General features: G+C 38.5%; 1 protein-coding gene across 6 annotated transcripts in view; it reads right to left on the bottom strand.

Annotated features, from left to right (window-relative positions):
* The window catches only part of GALNT11 (polypeptide N-acetylgalactosaminyltransferase 11), a 66106-nt gene that overhangs the window by 40869 nt on the left and 6250 nt on the right, over positions 1 to 18987 (bottom strand). The window contains exon 1 of one of the 6 annotated variants that reach the window (XM_058533775.1): positions 10717 to 10849. The exons of the other annotated variants lie outside the window; for them this stretch is intronic. The gene's annotated coding sequence lies outside the window, so the exon portion shown is untranslated. Of the gene's footprint in view, positions 1 to 10716; positions 10850 to 18987 lie in introns of those variants that run through there. 6 annotated transcript variants of the gene reach the window in all.

Here is an 18987-nt window from a genome sequence, read left to right as displayed (position 1 = left end):
TTCCTCAAAAAAACCCAAAATCAACAAAAACAAACCACCAGGCACAGAGGGAGTTTCACAGAGGAATTCTACCAGTCATTTAAAGATCTAGTAATCCTAATGCTACTTAAGGCATTTCAGAGCATAAAAAAAAACCTTTCAAATTTGTTTTATGAAATGAGTATGATATTGATCGCAAAACCTGATGAAGATTGAACCTCCCCTCCCCGCCCAAACAGAACTCATTATGAAGATCAGTGCAAAAATCTTAAAATACTAAGCACAAATTTAACAAGAAATGTCTAAACACGTATAAGGAAAGCCACGAGTCACTCCTGAAAGCCCCAAAAGAAGACTTGAACAAATGGAAAGATGTACTATACTCTTAAATAGAAAGACCTCAAATCATAAATATGTCAGCTTTCCCTAAGTTAACTTATAAATGTTACACAATCATGTTAAAAATACTAGCAGATTTTTTTTTTTCTGGAGCTAGACAAGCTGATTATAAAGTTCACTTGGAAAAGAATGAACAAGCAGGGAATAGCTAGGCAAACCCTGAAAAAGAACAAGGAGGGGGTGAGCCCTACTGGATAACAAACTTATAAACTCCAGGGCTTTTATATCTAAATAGCACAGCATGACAACATGCATAGACTGACAAACTGATGGGATGGGATGAGAAAATCTGAGAGAAAGACTCAATTACATTTAGAAATCTAGGACAGTAGTCCCCCCTTATCCTTGGGGGATATGTTCTAAGACTTCCAGTGGATGCTTGAAACCACAGAGAGTACCAAACTCTATATAAACTATGTTTTTTTCCTATACCTACAAACCTATGATAAAGTTTAACTTATAAATTGGGCAGAGTAAGAGATTAACAACAATACCTAATAATAAAATAGAACGATTATAACAATATACTGTAATAAAAGTTATGTGAGGGCCGGCCCGGTGGCTTAGAGGTTAAGTGCGCACGCTCTGCTACTGGCAGCCAGGGTTCAGATCCCGGGCGCGCACCGACACACCACTCCTCCGGCCATGCTGAGGCCGCGTCCCACATACAGCAACTAGAAGGATGTGCAGCTATGACATACAACTATCTACTGGGGCTTTGGGGAAGAAAAAACAAAGGAGGAGGATTGGCAATAGATGTTAGCTCAGAGCCAGTCTTCTTCAGCAAAAAGAGGAGGATTAGCACGGATGTTAGCTCAGGGCTGATCTCCCTCACAAAAAAAATAAAAATAAAATAAAATAAAAGTTATGTGAATGTGGTCTTTCTCTCTCTCTCAAAATATCTTATTATACTGTACTCACCCTTCTTCTTGTGATGATGTGAGATGATACAATGCCTATGTGATGAGATGAAGCGAGGGGAATGACGTAGGCATTGTAAGGTAGTGTTATTGTTGGACCATGGTTGACCCAGGATAACTGAAACTGCGGAAAGTGAAACTGCAGATAAGGGGGGACTATTGTATAAATAAATATAATATCACAAGCCAGTGAGGAAATGAATGACTTTCTGCTAAATGGTGTTGGGACAACTGCTTAGCCATATGGAAAAGGATACACTAGAGTCCATCCCTCACACCACTCACCTAGATATATCTGATGTGAATTCGGTATTCAAATATAAAAGATGAAACCACACAAGTACTAGAAGAAAATAAGGGTAAATTCCTCTATTATATGGAAGTGGGCCAACTTTTCTAGCTATGACTGCAAATTCAGAAGCAATATCGGAAAACAGATAAACTAGATTATATAAAAACAAAACAAAACAAATTTGATAGCAAAAAACACTAAAAGAAACGAGAAAACAGAAAACGAGAGAATAGAAAAAATGAGAAAATAGAAAAAATACTTGCAACTTGTCTCACAGACAAAAAGGTAGTATCTTGGTATCAGTTATCTATTGTTGTACTACAGATTACCACAAACTTAGTGGCTTAAAACAACACACATTCATTATCTCACAATTTCTGAGAATCAAGAGTCTGAGCATAGCTTAAAGGGAGCCTCTGCTCAGGGTCTCACAAGGCTTCAAGCTAAGTGTCAGTCAAGCTGCATTTTCATCTGGAGGCCTGACTGGGGAAGAACTGCTTCCAAACTCACCTAGATTTGTTGGCGGAATTCATTTCCTTATAGCCGTATGGGGCGGTGGGGGGCACCTGGCTTTTTAATGGCTGTCTTCTGGAGGCCACCCTCAGACCCTAGAGGTTACCTGCAGTTCCTTGCCAAGTGGGCTTCACCAGTATGGCCCCTAACTTCATCAAGCCGGCAATGAGGAGTCCCCTACTCCAGTCTGCTTACGATGGAGTCTTATATAATGTAATATGATCATAGGAGTGACATCCTATCATCTCTGCCATATAACCTAAACTTATCAAGAAACTGACATTCTATCACCTTTGCCATGTTCTACTAGTTAAAAGCAAGTCCTACACCACATGCAAAAGAACAGACCATTATCTTTCGCCATACACAAAAATTAACTCAAAACGGATTAAAGTCATGAAGATAAGATGTGAAACCATAAAACTCTTAGAAGAAAATATAGGCACTCTTGGACATCAGTCTTAGAAGGATCTTTTTAAATACCATATCTACTCAGACAAGGGAAACAAAAAAAATAAACAAATGGGACTTAATCAGACTAAAGAGCTTCTGCAAGGCAAAAGAAATCATGAACAAAATGAAAAGACAACCCACTGACTGGGACAAAATATTTGCAAATCATATATCCGACAAGGGGTTAATCTCCAAAATACATAAAGAACTCATACAACCCAACAACAAAAAAACAAACAACCCGATCAAAAAGTGGGCAGAGGATATAAACAGAAATTTTTCCAAAGAAGATATACGGATGGCCAACAGGCACATGAAAAGATGTTCAACATCACTAATCATCAGGGAACTGCAAATCAAAACTACAATGAGATATCACCTTACACCTCTTAGAATGGCTATAAGTACCAAGACAAAAAACAACAAATGTTGGAGAGGATGTGGAGAAAAAGGAACCTTCATACACTGCTGGTGGGAATGCAAACTGGTGCAGCCACTATTAAGAACAGTATGGAGATTTCTCAAAAAATTAAAAATCAAAATACCATACGACCCAGCTATTCCACTACTGGGTATTTATCCAAAGAACTTGAAATCAACAATTCAAAGAGACTTTTATGCACCCCTATGTTCACTGCAGCATTATTCACAATAGCCAAGATGTGGAAGCAACCCAAGTGCCCATCGAATGATGAATGGATAAAGAAAATGTGGTATATATATACAATGGAATACTACTCAGCCATAAAAAAAGACAAAATCATCCCATTTTCCACAACATGGATGGAACTTGAGGGTATTATGTTAAGCAAGATAAGCCAGACAGAGAAAGACAAACACTATTATGATTTCGCTCATATGTGGAAGATAAAGAAATACAGGGAGAACAGACTAGTGGTTACCAGAGGGGAAGGGGCTGGGGGGTGGGGGTAAAGGGGCACACATATATGGTGACTGACAAATAATAATGTACAATGTACAACTGAAATTTCACAATGTTATAAACTATTATGACATCAATAAAAAAATATATATATATTAAAAAAGTTTTTAAATAGCCAAGCCCTAGGTCCCACCCCCACTCACAGGGAAGGAATAACACAAAGTAAGGGAATCAGGTGACAGGAAATTATTGGGGATCACCTTAGGGTCTCACCAGTCTCGAATAAAGAGATTCTAACAGAAAAGAAAAGTACCAACAGCCCTATAGACCATTCACAGAAAGAGAAATACAAATGGTTCTTAACCATATGAAAAAATGCTCGATCTTGCTCATAATAAGGGAAATGCAAATTAAAATGACACTGAGATACCATTTTCCACTTGTTAGATTTATAAAAATCTAAAAGTGTGACAACATATTCTGATAGTGGGGCTATAGAGAAACTCTTATATGTGGTATAGCTTCTATGCAGGGCAATCTGGCAACATCTAGTAAAATCACATATGCATTTACCATTTGACCTAGCAATATCACTCCTCAGAGTCTATCCCACAAAGGGTAAAAATAGGAAACAGTGTATGTACCAGGCTACTCACTATAGAAATATCTCTATATATTACTGTGGCTTAATCTCTAAGATATGTTGTCAGGTGAAAAAAGTTAGATGGAGAAGAGTATATACAGAATGCTCCATATAAATACATCTACATACACGCACACAACTGCTCGTATTATAAAACAAAGGAAGGATAAAGCAAAGGAAGGACAAAGCGTAATATTGAGTTGGTTTCTAGCATTCTCCCATGAACCATAAAAAATAAAAAAGTTGATACCCATTAGGAGAGGGAGAAAATAGAACAGAGGGGCAGGATTAAAAGCTAGACTTCATCTTTATAGGCAACAAGTAGCTCTGTACTACTATGCAATCACAGGAAACTAGAAAAATGTGTATACAAAAATATGCAAATAACAATTTAAGCACATAGCTTTAGTCGACTCAAAAACCAAACTTACTATTGCTACTGTTAGTATCTACTGTTGTTATATCAAAAATGCTTTGTGGCAAATTACTTAGGTCCCAGAGGTCTAAAATCTCACAAAACCTCACCCAATTTAAATTCCATCATCATTACCAGATTAGATTGAGGGGTATTTCTCAAGAGCACAATAGTTTGTGGTAAGACGACCCATTTTGAGATGCTTTTCATGGTAATCTCCTAATAACAAAAAACAAAGTACACACTAGCTACTAAATTATGCTCCATAAAGTGAATTATGTAAAGTTCACTAAGACAATACCTGTTATGCAATGTCACTCTATAGATATTTTAAATCATTCCATACGTCTTCCACTCATAGCTTATTAAATGTACTAAACAACCCAACATTTTTCTTCTGAAAATCATTAAATAACCCTAAACAAAAGGCTAATACTGGGAACACAGTAGGAGCTATATGCTAGATACCATGCAAGATGCTAGAGATTAGTATTTTAAACTCTGCTATTACACTAAAAAATCAGAAAATACAGATGAGCAAAAAGTTAAAAATTAAAAACTACTTCAAATCTCACCACTATTAATGTTTTGCTGTAAATCCTGCTACTTATTTTTAATCTTTCTACACTATCTATAAAATGTTATAATGCTAATGACAATTACCAAAAAATAAATTTAACAGACTCAGGTTACTGGCATTATGGATAATTTTCTATTTACTTTTATTTAAAACATTTTTTTACAAAGAATATGTATTTCTTTAATAATCAAGGTAAAAAATTTCCTAATTTAAAAATATAGGAACAAATTTGGAGATGATTAAATATTCTAAAGCTTTGAATGAAGAAATATGATGGCCTTTACTTTTAATCTCAGAAGCAAATGGGATTTTAGCATACCAAAAGGAAGAAATATTTTAATTCTATTAATTTGTCAAAAATTTGAGAACAAAATTTGAACACTGAACAAATATTCTAAAAGCACAATTAAAAAACTTTTTCCTCTATGAACAATTATCTAGTCTGCAACTCATATGCCTCTTTTAAGGTCCATCTTTTTTTACTAAAAGACTAGTAAGACAATTCTATTTAACTAAACAGAACAGCTTTCATTTTTCTTCAGTACAAAATAATTTTCATAATATTTAATGAAGTTTAAAATGTCTTTCTTTAAATGTTAAGTATTTACCTTTCAGTAGTTTCCAGCTATTTTCTCATCAGTATACTCTATATTCCAAACTGTCAAACAGCAAACTTTTTTAGCTTTTTCCATAAAAGAGACACACTCAGCTACAGTCATGTGAGTACAAATACTGATTTACAACAGTGCCCTTCCTACATACCCCTGTGAAATTACCAGGTGATGACAACACAAAAACACACGTTATTCTTTCTCATTCCTTATTTACCGGAAGACTAGAAGAAAACATTGTCACCAACATATTTCATAATTACAAATAAGGAGATTATTGAATTAGGAAAGATTCAGAACAAATTCCAGACATCATATGCTCCCTGGGAATAATCTTTTGACATCCCTCAGATATTTATGAATGTCCTCTCTACAAGAAAATCAAGAAGAACATAAACGCACATAGTGTCTACATATTATGTCTCAAATGCAGAGGAAAACCACCTGGTAATGTTGATGGGAGAAAGAAGCAAATTTAATTAAACTCTAAAGGAAACTAAAAGGACAGACAACATGACAAATGACAAAGCACCTAAAATAACCAAACTTGGGACACCTGGTTGACCAGTGAATATGGGCTGGTAGAGGCTGACCATTATTGTTTAATATCCTCTCTGATCAAATGCCCAAGTAGAAAGTAGCAGCTCTCCCTGGTTAAGACCTTCGGAAGACAATAAGGAGAAAGTGACCATAGCCTCATAAGGGCCTGCGCAACAAACATTCATTTCATGGGATCATTCCATTCAAGACCTTTCTAGCTATATATTCTACTATATATATTAAACCTTCTTTATTGTGATCGGTCATATTTTAATTCATTAATTTCTGTCCCCATGTGTCCACTCGAGATTGTCAAGCATTCTCAGGAAGAGGCCTGACTGCAACTGTCTTTTTCTCAGTTCCAACAAGAACAGCCCATATCATGTTAACACAGAGTCATAAAATCAAATGCAGTCAGAAGACAAGTAGACAAATGAGGAGAGAGAGAGGAAACATAAGAGTGGTGGGAAATGGCAGGGCATGTCCCCCACCTAAAGAAATTCAAATTTAAAAACTGCGAAAGCTCTGTTGATCAGCCTCCAGATTGCAACTCCCGAGAGAGGTGCATAAAATGAACAGTACTAATCACTTATAACCCAAAAAACTATGAAACTATTATCTCTTGTTCCCTTTCTGGCCATAAAAAGGATTAAACCCAAAGTACATAAGATGAAGATGAAATAAATGAACAAGAAAAAAAAACGGTTGCTAGAAATAAGTGTTCTGAGATATCCAAAGAACTGAGCAACTAAAATGGCTTTAAGGACAGCTAACATAAACAAGCAAATATATATCCATGGTCAACAAGGCCTTTTACAGCCAGCTTGGTCCTAGCGCCCAAAGAAATACTGGTGGAGTTGATTACCCTTAAATAATGGCTGTTGAGTGTTCTGCTAACATGTCATGAGTCTCTTGGGGTACAGAGTGCTGACAAAGTGGCTTACATCAAATATGCAAATTAAAACTAACCAAAAAAGAACAAAATACTAGTCCAGGGTATAAAATAGAAAGAACAAGTCTTCTCATCTTTTTATCCTCTTGATCTTAGAGAAATTAAGTAACTTGCTTTAAGGACACACAGCCAGAAGGAGAGAAACTGAGATTTGAATCCTGGCCATCTGACGTGAGACCTACGTCCTTAATCACTTCGTTATACCACCTGGATAGGAAGAGTCCAATGATTTCCTGTTTGCCATTCTTTAAAAAATATAAGTCATCCAGTGATTTTTTTTTTTTAACATTAATTTGTTTCCCACAAGGTTAATGATATGGGTAACCACCCCTTGAGGTTACCTAGAATGACCACATGTCCAGGTATCGATAATTATTGCTCATAATTATTAATAGTTCCCCCTTGTACTCTAAAAGGTCCTCATTTGCAACCTAAGCATTCTGCCATTCCTAAGTATGCCCCTCACTTGTGAGAGGCTTTCTGCCTAGCTGTCCAGGGCAGACAGAATTGGGACGACCTGTGACCATGACTGAGGGGTGCTAGCGAGGGGCTTTGTCCCCTAAATATTCTGCCCGAAATTCCTGTATTATAGAATCATTAGGTCTGGAAAGCCTATCTTGTCTTTAATATTTTTCTATCTCAATGAATTTCAATTCAAATAGCAGTTACATCATTTTTTCCAATCAAAATCTTTGGAAGTCCAATATATAAATTATAGAAATGTGATAAAAGACTGTGTAATTCTTCATGTTAGAAAAACACATCCTCAGCAGAATACTGAAAACCACTGCTAAAATCAGAAAGAAAGAGAAGGAGAGGGGCCAGTCCAGTGGCATAGCAATTAAGTGCGCGCGCTCCACTGCTTGCGGCCAGGGTTTGGATCTGGGCGCGCACCGGCACCGCGTGTCAGGCCATGCTGTGGTGGCGTCCCAAATAAAGTGGAGGAAGATCAGCCAGATGTTAGCCCAGGGCTAGTCTTCCTCAGCAAAAGAGGAGGATTGGCAGATGTTAGCTCAGGGCTGATCTTCCTCACAAAAAAAAAAAAAAAGAAAGAAAGAGAAGGAAGGAGGGAAGGGTGGGAGGGTGGGAAGAAGGATGGAAAGCAGGCAGGCAGGCAGGACGCAAGCAACTAACTCACTCTAAAGAAAATGAGCCATAGACTATTATTTAGAAATAGAAAACTTAAAAAAAAAAACAAAACACTTTATCCTGCTTAGGATCTCTTATTTTGTGGATTCTTATTTTTCATCAGTTTTCAAAATACTCAGCCATTATTTCTTCAAATATTCCTTCTATTCCATTCTCCTTCCTCTCCTTCTAGGATTCCAATCAAATATACGTTACACTTTCTCACTATATCCTCCATATTTCTTACACACTCTTCAGTGTTTTCCATCCCTTTTCTCTCTCATACTTCATTCAGGGAAGTCTTCTGATCTTTCAGTTCATTACTTTTCTAATCTGCTATTAATCCACTGAATTCTTAATTTCAGCTGTATTTTTTAGATCTAGTATTTAGTTGATTCCTTTTCAAATCTGCTCTGTCCCTTTATATAATTTCCAGTTCCTTGCTGAAATATTTAAGTTCAGCTTTTATCTCCATGAACATAGTAAACATGTTTTATGGTCTGTGCTTTTCCCACTGTCTAAAATGCCTGTTTCTACCGTCTGTTATCTGTGTTGGTTCTTGTTCAGGTTGTCTTCTGGCATGCCTAGTTACACTGATTTGATTGTGTGCTGGACACTGTATTTGAAAAATCATTTCAGAAATAACTTGAGGCCTAAGATGATGTTATTTTCCTCTAGAGAGGATTTTCATTTGCTTCTGTTAGGTACCTGGGGTCACCAGCAATGTGAGATCACGTGAATGCAATTCAGCATTTGAAATTTGCTAAACTCCCCTAAATGACTCAGCAGGGCTCCAGTTCAGGCAAAGGCTAGTGTACTCCCACTCCACTTGTATTCCAGGCTGCAGCCTTTCAAGATTTCAACATTAACCATGGTTGGTTCACCAGGATTCTCACCTATGGCAAGTCCTAGACTCTAGCTTCTGTTCTCCTACCCTGTGAGTCTGTCAACTACACTGCTCAGCCTCTCAACTGCTTTTCCAGAATAGCAAATATGAATGGCAAGAGTGGCCCCAAGCAAGATGTCCAGCTCTCTAGATTTCTATCATCTCCTAAATCTTAGCCCAGTAATTCTTTACTATCTTGAAAATTCTCATTCTTTTCAGAAGCATCAACGGGCTTGAACTAGGTTATCCAGCCTGCCATTACCAGAAGCACAAGGCCAGGGTTATGTTCTAAACTGTTGATTTTGCATTACAAAGTGAACAGGCTAGTTATTGCCAAAAAGAGACCATCAGCCAATCATAATGTGACAGAATCTTGGGCCTTTTTTAGTAAACTCATTTCTGAATGCAATCTACCACCTCAAGAGGTTTAGAAAATTGACAAACCTAATCCATCTGGCAAACGGTCAATTTCTATCCTAGCTCATTCTGTTCAATCAAGCTGCAGGAAATCAGTATGGCAGACACTGTCATTTGCACATCCTCCTGAGCCTTACCATCCTGCACAGGTCTGGCTTCCAACTGCCAGCCCCCGTATCTCTGGCCTGTAGAGCCCATCTGCCCACGCTCAGGGCAGGCCCACAAGTGTGGGAGAATGTACCTCCCTGGAGGCAGCCCTCAACAATGGACTGGTAAAAACACCCAGCTCCCCCATACCCTTCCCCTTCGGATAACTCTGGCACCTGTATTCTACACTGGCTCCCAGAGTTCCCCAGCATGATTAAGTTTTAGTTGCCCACAATGGAAACTGGCTTAAAACGTACCCTTTACTGGCTGACTTTCCTACCTCTCTCACTTACTCCTTCCCCTACTGGTGTGTCCTGGGATTGCCTCACACATAAACTTGGATTTGAATTTCTATCTCAAGATTTGCTTCTGGAGGAACTCAAACTCATAAAATCAGGTTTCAGCAGAAAAAGGACAACTCGACAAATTCTTACACGTACTAATTTTTTATTTGTAAATAGAAAATTTAATAAAGATGGAGCTTTTATAGTTTTTGTTGCCTATAAAGTACAAAATAATGCATGCATACAAAAAGTTTTTCTGAAGAGTTGCAAGATATTTTTATACCTGCAAGAAAAGAACATTTCAAAGTGATAAGCTTTTCTAAGGAAAGCAAAAGCTATCAGGCAATGTAGCTTGAAATCATTATTAATCAGCTGATAAACATAAAATAGCAAATTTACCCTACATAATCAAAGCTAGATACAACACCACAGTCCTGGACCTCTGCATCTAGTTCACTCAAGATGATAAGTCATAAAATCTAAGTTAAAAAGAATGGGGGTGACTTCTGCTTTCACCTCCAACATGAAAAGAGCTTAGAAGCCGTGACTCCCATCCTTACAGCAAGAAAAAGCTGGACAAACTGACAATCAATGACACTTTGGACCCCTTAGAGAACTGAGGTTATAGGGCAAAATGCCACCGAAAATCTGGAGACACGCTGAGATCTGCCTACCTGGAGCAGAAGCTGGTGGAGCCATAAACCGGTGCTGGAGGCTGGGTGGGAACTGGTGTGAGAGAGAGGAACGCCAGGGATGGGGGTGGGGGGCACAGTTCTGTGCACTTTACCTAAACGAACCCCACCAGGTCCTCACAGTGAAGGTGAAGATCCCAGAAAGAGCTCCTCCTGACTGTTAGGGAAGGGGAAAAGTAAACATTGTGAAACACACCCACAGCCTTCTCCATAACCAAGGCATATGCTCCAGGGGAAAAGATATTGTCAGAGCTTTCTCCTGGTTGGGAAAAGGCATTCCTCCCACTCCAGCCCCTTCTAGCCTTCCAGCCAAACCTAAGGGGGAAAAGATTAATCAACAAAGGTCAAGGCTTCCAGGAAACAGATTGGAAACTCTGCAGCTAGGCAAGGGAGTAGGTTGCAGGGGAAAACAAGCTACACCACTGGAGAACACTTGTGAAGGTTATAGCCCTGAGACACAGGCTGAGATCTGATCAGATTATAGAACTCTTACTTCCCCACACTTTAGCACCACACCAACAGGGCTCCAAATATAATAAAGGTGGGTTACAGCTGAAAGAGCTGCAAGACATAGACTCTCTCTGGGGAAGAGTACTTGGAAAACCCCAAAGTCAAGAGGGCAGATAAAAACAAGGACACCAGGAGAATCTGAAGGCTCTGACACCTACAGCTACAGCAAACATTCAGCACAGCCAAATCCCTATTAGTTCCTATCACCTGATAGAACATGTCCGGCTTTCAAAAACAACAATAAAAATACAAGGCATACCAAAAGGCAAGAGAAAAGACAGTCTGAAGAAACAAAGCAATCATTAGAACCAGACTCAGATGACACAAATTTTGGGATTATCAGACAAGGAATTTAAAATATCTGTATAATATATTAAGAGCTCTAATGGAAAAAAGAAAATATGCAAGAATAGACGGATATTGTAAACAGAGAGATGGAAACTTTAAGAATCAAAAGGAAATGCTAAAAATCAAGAACACTGTAACAGCAATGAAGAATGCCTGCCATGGGCTCATCAGTAGACTCCACACAGCTGAAGAAAGAATCAGTGAGCTTGAATATAAGTCAATAGACACTTCCCAAACTGAAATACAAAGAGGAAAAAGAATGAAAAAAACAGCACATCCAAGAATTGTGGGACAATCTCGGAAAGTATTACATACACATTATTGGCATATCAGAAGGAAAAGAAAGAAAAAAGGAAGCAGAAGAAATATTTGAAGTAATAATGGCCAAGAATTTTCCAAAATTAATGACAGACTCCAGGAGATGAGAGAACACCAAGCAGATTAAATACTCCCAAAACCCTCATCTGGGTATACCACAGTCAGAAACTCAAACACAAATAGAAAATCTTGAAAGAAGCCACAGAGAGGGAAAAACACCTTATCTACAGAGGAAAACGAGTCAGAATTATAACGGACTTCTCATCAGAAATCATGCAAGCAAGAAGAGAACAGAGTGAAATATTTAAAGTATGAAAGAAAAAAACCCACCACCTTAAAATTCTATATCCACGGATATTATCCTTCAAATGTGAAGGAGAAATCAAGACTCTCTCAGCCAAACAAAAACTGAGGAATTCATCACCAGCAGACCTGCCCTGCAAGAAACAGTAAAAGAAATTCAAGCAAAAGGAAAATGATATAGGTTAGAAACCTAGATCTACATAAATGAAAGAACATCAGAGAAGAAATAAATTAAATGAAAATAATATCTTTTATTTTTTTTATTCTTAATTGATCTAAAAGACAACTATCTGTTGAAAGTAATAATACTAACAATGTATTGGGTGATCACAGCATACTGATAAGTGAATGAATGAATGACAGCAATGTCACAGAGATGGGAGGGAGAAATTGGGACTACTCAATTAATAAGGTACCTGCAGGGGCCGGCCCGGTGGCATGGCGGTTAAGTGCATGCACTCCACTGCTGGCGGCCCAGGTTCGAATTCCGGGCGCGCACCGATGCACCGCTTCTCCGGCCATGCTGAGGCCGCGTCCCACATACAGCAACTAGAAGGATGTGCAACTATGACATAACGGCTATCTACTGGGGCTTTGGGGAAAAAGGGGAAGAGGACTGGCAATAGATGTTAGCTGTGAGCCAGTCTTCCTCAGCAAAAAGAGGAGGATTAGCATGGATGTTAGCTCGGGGCTGATCTTCCTCACACAAAAAAAATAAAATAAAATAAGGTACCTGTACAATATGTCAAGCAACACAGTGTTACTTTAAGGCAGATTCAGATTAGTTTAAAATGTATATTGTAAACTCGAGGGCAATCACGAAAAAGTTTTTTAAGAGAGGTATAAAAATTGATATGCTATGGGGTATGCAGAATAATGTTCCCCCAGAAATATCCACGTCCCAACCCCCAGAATTAAGGTAGCAGATGGAATTAACGTTCCTAATTATATGACCTTAAAATACAGAGATTATCTAGGTGGGCCTAATGTAATCACGGGGTCTTTAAATGTGGAAGAGAGAGGCAAAAGAGAAGATTAGAATGATGCAATGTAAGAGGAACTCGACCCACTATTGCTAGCTTTGAAGACAGAGGAAGAGGGACATGAGTCAAGGATTGTGGGTGGCTTCTAGAAACTTAAAGGGGTAAGGAAATGGATTCTCCCCTTGAGCCTCCAGAAAGTAACGCAGCCCTGCTAACACCTTGAGTTTAGCCCACTGAGACCCATTTCAAACCTCTGACCTCCAGAACTGTAAGATACTAAATTGTGTTGTTTTACACCACTAAGTTTGTGTTATTTTGTTACAGTAGCAATAGGAAACTAATACAGGCTAAGAGAGGAGATTAAAGTTATAATTTTATAAAATATAAAATGCCTGATTAAAAAGAAACAAAAGGAGAACCAGTGAATACAAAACAGTTACAAACACGGAAGATATTAATCCAATTATATCAATAATCACTTCAAATGTGAATGGTCTAAATACACCAATCAAAAGAGAGAGATTGTGACAGTGGACAAAACAAAAAATGATCCAACTGTATGTTGTCTACAAGCAACTAACTTTAAATATAAAGACTTAGATATGTTAAAAGTAAAGGGATGGAAAGACATGGGGCCGGCCCGGTGGCGTAGCAGTGAAGTTCACGCGTTCCGCTTCGGATCCTGGGCGCAGACCTATTCACCACTCATCAAGCCATGCTGAGGTGGTGTTTCATATAGAAAAGCTATAACTCTACAACTATGATATACAAGTATGTATGGTGGCTTTGGGGAGAAAAAAAAAGAGGAAGATTGGCAACAGATGTTAACTCAGAGCCCATCTTCCTCAAAAAAAAAAAAAAGAAACCAAAAAAAAAAGTAAAGGGATGGGAAGATATACCATTCTAACACTAACCAAAAGAAAGCTGGAGTAATTATATTGAGACAAAGCAGACTTTGATAATCAGGAATAACGAGGGTCATTATATAACAATAAAGACAATTCCTCCAAGAAGACATAATCTTGAACGTTATCTCTGATACCTAACAAGAAGGTATCGAAACACATGAAGCAAAAACTGAGAAAAATGAAGAGAAAGAGTCAAATCCACTATTACAGAGACTTCAACAACACTGTCAGTAATTGATGGATCAAGCCAAAAGAAAATCAATATGGAAAGAGATGACCTGAATAGCACTATCAATCAACTTGATCTAATTGACATTTACAGAAAACTCCATCCAACACCTGAATACACATTCTTTTCTAGCCCACATTCACCAATGTAGACCACATTCTGGGCCATAAAACACACTTTAACAGATTTAAACAAATAGAAATACAAAGTATGTTCTTAAACACAATGGAATTAAACTAGAAATCAGTAACAGAAAGCTAAAAAATCCCCAGATGTGTGGAAATTAAAGTCTTAAGAGAAATTTAAAAATATTTTTGAACTGGGGCCAGCTCCGTGGTGTAGCGGTTAGTGCACGCGCTCTGCTGCTGTTAGCCCGGGTTCGGATCCCGGGTGCACACTGACACACCGCTTGTCAGGTCATGCTGTGGCAGTGTCCCATATAAAGTGGAGGAAGAGGGGTCGGCCCAGTGGCACAAGCGGTTAAGTGCATGCCCTCCAGTGTGGTGGCCTGGGGTTCACCGGTTCGGATCCCGGGCATGCACCAACACACCGCTCATGGAGCCGTGCTGTGGCGGCGTCCCATATAAAGTAGAGGAAGATGGGCATGGATGTTAGCCCAGGGCCAGTCTTCCTCAGCAAAAAGAGGAGGATTGGCAGATGTTAGCTGAGGACCAATATTTCTCACAAAAAATAATAATAATAAAATAAAATAAAGTGGAGGAAGATGGGCACAGATGCACAGATGTTAGCCCAGGGCCAGTCTTCCTCAGCAAAAAGAGGAGGATTGGCATGGATGTTAGCTCAGGGCTGATCTTCCTCACAAAAAAGAAAAAAAAATTTTTTTTGAACTAAATGAAATAAAAATACAACTTATCAAAATTTGTGAGATTCAGCAAAAGCAGTGCTTAGAGGGAAATTTATAGCATTAAATGCATATATTAAAAAAGAAGAAAGATCTGAAATCAATAACCTAAGCTTCTATCTTAGAAAACCAGAGAAAAAAGAGCAATTTAAGCCCAAGGCTACCAGAAGAAAATACATAATAAAAATTAGAGCAGAAACCAATGAAATGGAAAACAGAAAAACAATAAGAGAAAAATCAATGAAACCAAAAGCTGGTTAAAAAGATCAATGAAACTGATAAACCTCTGGGCAGACCACCAGTATCAGAAATGAAGGAGGGAACATCACTACTGATCCCATAGACATTAAAAGGATAATAAAGAAATACTACAAACAACTCTATACCTACACATATGATAAGTTAAAATGAAATAAACAAATTCCTTGAAACTACCAAAACTCACACACAAAAACCTGCACACATTTATAACAACTTTATTCATAATTGCCAAAACTTGGAAGCAACCGAGATGTCCCTCAAAAGGTGAATGGATAAACCAACAGTGGTACATCTGTACAATGGAATATTATTCTACAAAAAAAAAAAAAAGAAGAAAGAAAGAAACTATTAAGCCACACAAAGATACGGAAGAATCTTAAGCGCATTTTATTAAAAAGTCAGCTTGAAGAGGCTACATACTGTATGACTTCAATTATATGACATTCTGGAAAAGGTGAAACTGTAACCAAGCAAAAAGGGCCCCCTTCTGCCTGCTGCATTCCAGTGCCAATCAACTGCAAACGAGTCAGTGGTTGAAAAGGGAAAATTTATACGATTAGCTAGCACAATCGGAAGATGTTAGACTAGTGTCCTAAAGAACCATCTTAAAGTCATACAGAATCTTGAGGCAGTTATATAGGGGAAATGGGCAGGGAAGGAGGGGGTTTTGGGATGTCCATCATCCAGTGTGACAAACTTTAAGCCACCTTATTATCTCTTTCTTCTGTCATTCGTGACAGGTACCACCACAGAGTTTTTCTCTCTGGAGGTCATCATATTCCTGGGGAACTCACAGAACAGTTATCCTTATCACAGCTGGGAGATATACATAAGCAAGAGTCATAGAACTAGCAGATCATGTATTTTGCAAAAGTGAGAGGTGTTTAATCATCCAGGCTACGTGCAGGCTAGAGTGCACTCAGAGACTAGTGAGTCAGGATCAGTTACAACACTGCTTCCTTTCCCTGAGATGGCTTCCCTCATGCTAACCTAAGATCTAGCTGTGACAAAACTACAGAGATGATGAACAGACTGGTGGTTGCCAGAGGCTCAAAGGCTGGGGAGGGTGAGGGTTGAACAGGAGAAGCACAGGAGATTTTTTTTTTAGGATAGTTAAACTATTCTGTATGATATCCCAGAGGAGGATACATGACACTGTGCATTTGTCAAAACCCATAAAACTTTACCTAACAAAGAGTGAACCTTAATATATGCAAATTAAGAAAAGATTACTTCTGAGCTCAAGGGATCCTAGAATGCAATGCAAAATGTGATAAAGAAAAACTAACTGTATTACAAATGTATGAAACAACCTCACTGAAGGGAGTAGGCAGAAAAGGCACTGACAACTTTGGAAATGATTGGAGTCTGTAAGACTAAAGGCAAATAGAACTGTACATATGCACTGTACTCTAGGTTAATAAAGTTGTTTCCCCAAAAAATACAGGTTAACAATTCTGAAAACACTATATATATATACAGTCATGCGTCACTTAACAAAAGGGATATGTTCTGAGAAAGGCATCCTCAGGCGATTTCCTCGTCATGCGAACATCACGGAGTCTACTTCCACAAACCTAGATGGTGTAGCCTACTACCCACCCAGGCTACGTGGCACTAATCTTATGGGACCACCATAGAGTAGAAAGTTACAGATAAGCAAGGGCAGAAGGCTAGAATAATCCATGTGGTAATGAATTAGAGTTCAAGACATCAGTATGAACACGTTTAGCTTAATATGTTAGCTTTAGATATAGATGGTTACACACATAAATATTTACATATATGTATATACAAGGATTAGTACATACACATATATTTCCTTGCTTGTCAGCTGAGAGGTCCTGGAATAATGATACCCCAGTAACAACAAGCACACCGAGTGCCCAAATCTGGGTGGGTTTGTTTGTTTTTTTAAGTTTTTTCTCTTTTTTTGAGGAAGATTGGCCCTGAGCTAACATCTGTTGCCAATCTTGCTCCTTTTTTCCTTTTTTCTCCCCAAAGCCCCAGTAGATAGGTGTATGTCATAGTTGTACATCCTTCTAGTTGCTCTATGTGGGACACTGCCTCAGCATGGCTTGATGAGCCAGGCGTAGGTCCATGCCCAGGATCCGAACCTGGGAACCCTGGGCCGCTGAACTGGAGCACACAAACTTAACCGCTACACCACCGGGCCGGCCCTCGAATCTTGGTTTCTAATAGCATTCTCCAATAAAAGGAACCAAGGCTCCTTGGAGAAATGACTGATTCTAGGACTGGGGCAGGAAATATACAATACAAACCTGGAGCACCCTGTATTGCCAGAAAGGAAGTGCCAAAAAAAAGAAAAAAAAAGAAAAAGAAATACAAACCCACAATGATGGGGGTATGCCAAAGGAACAGATGGAACCAACTGAAAGAGCTCACAATGGCCATAGCTAGAATAATCTGAGCAACAAAAATAAAGTGGTATTGCACTACAACCAAAAGTACAAGATAAATATCCGTGAGTTCATACTAACATAAATCACTGAATAAATAATAAGTAGGGTAGAATAAAATATGTCTCCCTATAGAGTTCCAAATAATTTATTTAGATACTTTGTCCTCAAGAAAGTGGAGCATAACCTCCACTCCTTAAGTGTGGGCCGTGCAGAGAGACTTCCTTTCAAAGAGTACAGCAGAAAAAGAGTAACTTCACAGTGGAGAAACCTGAAAAACACTACCTCAGCCAAGTGATCAAGATTAACAACATGATGGGGCTGGCCTGGTGGCAAAGCGGTTAAGTTCAAGTGCTTCGCTTTGGTGAGGTTCGCCAGTTTGGATCCTGGGCGCAGACCTACTTACCGTTCATTAAGCCATGCTGAGGTGGCATCCCACATAGAAGAACTAGAAGGACCTACAACTAGGATATACAACTATGTATTGGGTGCTTTGGGGAGAAAAAATAAACAAACAGGAAGATTGGCAACAGATGTCAGCTCAGGGCCAATCTTCCTCAAAAAAAAAAAAAAGATTAACAACATGATGATAGTATACACCCGTATCCGGTGTGATGAAAATGACACTGCAGCTCTGTGGTCTTCCTCCTCCAAATCCATATTCCCAATTGTGATAAAAACATCAGACAAATCCCAGTTGACAGACATTCTACAAAACACCTGACCAGTATGCCTCAAAACTGTCAAGGTCATCAAAAACAAGGAAAGTCTCACAAACGGTCACAGCCAAGAAGAGTCTAAGGAGACACAATGACTACATGCAATGTGGTATCCTGGATGGGACCCTTGGTTATTACCTATTGTCCTTAGAACAGAAAAAGGACATTAGGTAAAAACTAAGAAAATCTGAGTAAGTATGGATATTACTTAATAATAATGTATCAATATTAGCTCATTAATTGTGATAACTGTACCACATTAATGTAAGTTGGAAATAACAGGGGAAACTCAGTATGGGATTTGTAAGAACTCTCAGTACTATCTTTGCAATTTTCTGTAAGTCTAAAATAAAAAGCTTATTAAAAAAAGATTGGAGGTCAGAATGGAACTT

Source organism: Diceros bicornis, chromosome 3 (genome assembly GCF_020826845.1).
Source record: "Diceros bicornis minor isolate mBicDic1 chromosome 3, mDicBic1.mat.cur, whole genome shotgun sequence".
NCBI classification, from domain to species: domain Eukaryota; kingdom Metazoa; phylum Chordata; class Mammalia; order Perissodactyla; family Rhinocerotidae; genus Diceros; species Diceros bicornis.
This window is presented reverse-complemented; position numbering and strand designations above follow the sequence as displayed.